Here is a 5,000-nt window from a genome sequence, read left to right as displayed (position 1 = left end):
GCAGGCTAGTCCATTTGGCTGAAATGTCATTGCAGCAACTCAGAATGGTCCTCAGTAGTTTGTATGGCCCCCACGTGCTTGTATGCATGCCTGACAACGTCTGGGGAGGCTCCTAATAAGATGGCGGATGGTGTCCTGGGGGATTTCCTCCCAGATCTGGACCAGGGCATCACTGAGCTCCTGGACAGTCTGAGGTGCAACCTGGGGGCGATGGATGGACCGAAACATGACATCCCAGAGGTGTTCTATTGGATTTATGTCAGACGAGCATGGGGGCCATTCAGTGGTATCAATTCCCTCATCCTCCAGGATCTGCCTGCATACTCTCGCCACATGAGGCCGGGCATTGTCATGCACCAGGAGGAACCCAAGACCCACTGCACCAGGAGGACCCAGGACCCACTGCACCAGCGTAGGGTCTGACAGTGGGTCCAAGGATTTCATCCCGGTACCTAATGGCAGTCAGGGTGCCATTGTCTAGCCTGTAGAGATCTGTGTGTCCCCCCATGGATATGCCTCCCCAGACCATCACTGACCCACCACCAACACAGTCATGCTGAACCATGTTACAGGCAGCAGAACGTTCTCCACAGCTTCTCCAGACCCTTTCACGTGTCACATGTGCTCAGGGGGAACCTGCTCTCATCTGTGGAAAGCAAAGGGCGCCAGTGGTGGACCTGCCAATTCTGGTGTTCAATGGCAAATGCCAATCCAGCTCTATGGTGTCGGGCAGTGAGCACAGGGCCCACTAGAGAACGTCGGGCCCTCAGGCCACCCTCATGAAGTCTGTTTCTGATTGTTTGGTCAGAGACATTCACACCAGTGGCCTGCTGGAGGTCATTTTGTAGGGCTCTGGCAGGGCTCATCCTGTTCCTCCTTGCACAAAGGAGCAGATACCGGTCCTGCTGATGGGTTAAGGACCTTCTACGGCCCTGTCCAGCTCTCCTAGAGGAACTGCCTGTCTCCTGGAATCTCCTCCATGCTCTTGAGACTGTGCTGGTAGACACAGCAAACCTTCTGGCAATGGCATATATTGATGTGCCATCCTGGCATCCTGGAGGAGTTGGATGTCCTGTGCAACCTCTGTAGGGTCCAGGTATGGCCTCATGCTACCAGTAGTGACACTGACCCTAGCCAAATGCAAAACTAGTGAAAAACAGTCAGAAAAGATGAGTAGGGAAAAAATGTCAGAGGCCTCCACCTGTAAAACCATTCCTGTTTTGGGAGTCGCCTCATTGTTGCCCATCTAGTGCACCTGTTGTTAATTTCATGAACACCAAAGAAGCTGCAACTGATGAACAACCCCATCTGCTACTTACCTGACCAGATCAATATCCCAGGAGTCTCACTGGCTTGATGATATGCTCTGGTTACAAAGTCTTCCTTTTTTTGAGCAGTGTGTATATATATATATATAATTTTTTTTTTTTTTACATAATGACGTCAACAAAAGCAAACCCACCAGGTCTTCGTAGGGAGAATATTCAGAGCAGGAGTCTGAGAGTTCACTGCATTTAAAGAATATATTATTATTATTATTATTATACAGGAATTATTATTATTATTATTATACAGGATTTATATTATTATTATACAGGATTTATGGCACCAACAGTTTGCTCAGCACTTTACCATATAACGGGAGACAATACAGCAGTAATACAAGAAGGGTAGGAGGGCCTGATCCTTGGAGCTTACAATCTAAAAGAATATATATTACAAATAGATAAATGGATAATACAACGGAGTAACGTCACATAAAGCAGATGACTGAACTCATTTATCAGCGTCCTGAAATAATGCGACCCAACGCGCAGATGCTCCAAAGCGATCCCAAATTATTCCCCATAGAGAGAGAAGTGACATCTCTGCACTTTGGTTAAGGCGACGACCTGCAGCCAGGGCAGGAAATGAGTGACATTCATTATTTTGTTTAATTAGCGCTCTGGCGAGAGAGAGAGCACACCGTCCGCGGCATGGAGGTCATCAGCAGGATAATTGTGTCCGGCGAGACGGGGGCATTGGTCACCTGACCAGTGCTCCTACCACTGGAAGGGCTGAGCCACAATGTGACAGCGCTGCCTAGAAATGTAAAAGTTGGTTGGTAAGCGATTACCGCAGCAGAGAGAACTAAGTTTATGTAAGCCCTAACAATATCATAGAACAGAGCGCCACCTAAAGGTTACCTGTGGGCACTGCACTTTAATAACACGTAGGTGGTGTATTTAGGAATATCATAGGACAGCACATTTCCTAATGGTTACCTGCACCTATTTAATAATGTGTATGTAAATCCTAACAATATAATAGAACAGACTGTCACCTAAGGGTTACCTGGGGGTACTACACTTTTATTAATAAATTGTTTCTAAGCAATAATATAATAGAACAGACTGCCACCTAAAGGTTACCTGGGGTACTACACTTTAATTAATAAACTGCATGCAAACCCTAACAATATCATAGAGCTGTAGGCCGCCTAAAGGTTGCCTGGGTGTACTTCACTTGTGAATCCTAACAATATCATAGAACTGAAAGCCACCTAAAGGATGTCTGGGGGTACTGCACTTTGGAATCCTAACAATATCATAGAACAGAGCGCCATCTAAAGGTTACCTGTGGGTACTACACTTTAATATCAAATATGTGGTGCATTTAAAAATATCATAACACAGCACATCACTTAATGGTTACCTGCATCTAATTAATGATGTGTATGTAAATCCTAACAATATTATAGAACAGACTGCCACCTAAGGGTTACCTGGGGGTACTGCACTTTTATTAATAAATTGTATCTAAACAATAATATAATAGAACAGAGCACCACCTAAAGGTTACCTGGGGGTACTACACTTTTATTAATAAATTGTTTCTAAGCAATAATATAATAGAACAGACTGCCACCTAAAGGTTACCTGGGGGTACTTCACTTGTGAATCCTAACAATATCATAGAACAGAGCGCCACCTAAAGGTTACCTGTGGGTACTACACTTTAATTAATAAACTGTATGTAAACCCTAACAATATCATAGAACTGTAGGCCACCTAAAGGTTGCCTGGGGGTACTGCACAATGGAATCCTAACAATATCATAGAACAGAGCGCCACCTAATGGTTACCTGTGGGTACTACACTTTAATAACATATATGTGGTGTATTTAAAAATATCATAACACAGCACATCGCTTAAGGGTTACCTGCATCTAATTAATGATGTGTATGTAAATCCTAACTATTATAGAACAGACTGCCACCTAAGGGTTACCTGGGGGTACTACACTTTTATTAATAAATTGTATCTAAACAATAATATAATAGAACAGACTGCCACCTAAAGGTTACCTGTGGGTACTACACTTTAATAACATATATGTGGTGCATTTAAAAATATATAACACAGCAAATCGCTTAATGTTACCTGCACCTAATTAATGATGTGTATGTAAATCCTAACAATATTATAGAACAGACTGCCACCTAAGGGTTACCTTGGGGTACTGCACTTTTATTAATAAACTGTATGTAAACCCTAACAATATCATAGAACTGTAGGCCACCTAAAGGTTGCCTGGGGGTACTGCACAATGGAATCCTAACAATATCATAGAATAGAGCGCCACCTAATGGTTACCTGTGGGTACTACACTTTAAGAACAAATATGTGGTGTATTTAAAAATATAACACAGCACATCGCTTAAGGGTTACCTGGGGGTACTGCACTTTTAATAAAAAATTGTATGTAAACCCTAATATAATAGAACAGACTGCCACCTAAAGGTTACCTGTGGGTACCGCAATTTAATATATTTACTGTACTATATATATATATATATATATATATATATACAGTACAGTATGTACACATACAGTGTTTCTATAACACAGAATACCATCTAAAGGTTGCCTGTGGGTACTATATTTTAATTAATAAACTGTATGTAAACCCTAACAATATCATAGAACAGAGCGCCACCTAAAGGTTGCCTGTGGGTACTGCACTTTAGTTAATAAAGCATATGTGAATCCTAACAATATCATAGAACAGAGCGCCACCTAAAAGTTACCTGTGGGTGCTGTACTTTCATTAATATTTTAATATTATCAATATAATATATCATTTTATTATATTAGATGCAGTTTTTTCATTATTTTGCCCAGCCCCTATAGAGCCGATCTTTAACAATAGCACAGCACAGAATACTACCTCAAGGTAACATGGGGGTACTGCATTTTAATTAAGTATATGCAAATCCTAACAATATCATAGAACAGTCGGCCACCTAAAGGTTAGCTGAGTGTACTTCACTTTAATTGTTAAACTGCATGTAAACGCTAACAATATATTCAAATGATAGGCCACCTAAAGGTTACCTAGGGGTACTACACTTTAATTAATAAACTGTATGTAAACCCTAACAATATAATGGAACAGTAGGCCTCCTAAAGGTTACCTGGGGCCTGGGGGTAATACACTTTAATTAATAAACTGTATGTAAACCCTAATACTATGATCGAACAGTAGGCCACCTAAAGGTTACCTGGGGCCTGGGGGTACTAAACTTTAATGAATAAACTATATGAAAAACCCTAAGTATATAATTGAACAGAAGGCCACCTGAAGGTTTCCTGGGGGGACTGCCCTATAGTTAATAAAATGTATATAAATCCTCCTTTTACTAAATATTTAAATATTATTCATTTAATATATCATTTTATTATATTATGTGCAGTGTTTTCATTATTTTGTCCAGCCCCTCTAGATTCTCCATTCTTCAACAATATCACAGCACAGAGCATCAGCTGGGGGGGGGGGGCTGCACTTTAATTGAGGGCACATGAGTGTCCTTCAATGCCATCTGATAAACGCTTCTCACACTAATAATAATCACCGATTCCTAAAATACGAGTACACCTGAATCAATATCTACCATTAAGTCTAATGCAATCATTTTTTATTGTAAGAAGAAAATGCTGACCCATGTGTGTGAGTGAGA

At 41.2% G+C, this 5,000-nt stretch overlaps 1 protein-coding gene across 4 annotated transcripts in view; it reads left to right on the top strand.

Moving 5' to 3' along the window:
- The window catches only part of LSAMP (limbic system associated membrane protein), a 1,064,612-nt gene that overhangs the window by 1,007,398 nt on the left and 52,214 nt on the right, over positions 1-5,000 (top strand). The gene's annotated exons all lie outside the window — the stretch shown is intronic.

Source organism: Staurois parvus, unplaced genomic scaffold (genome assembly GCF_062004578.1).
Source record: "Staurois parvus isolate SC_StPar_1 unplaced genomic scaffold, SC_StPar_1.0 ptg000095l, whole genome shotgun sequence".
NCBI classification, from domain to species: domain Eukaryota; kingdom Metazoa; phylum Chordata; class Amphibia; order Anura; family Ranidae; genus Staurois; species Staurois parvus.
Note: the sequence above shows the minus strand (reverse complement) of the source record. Positions and strands in the feature narration are given on the sequence as shown.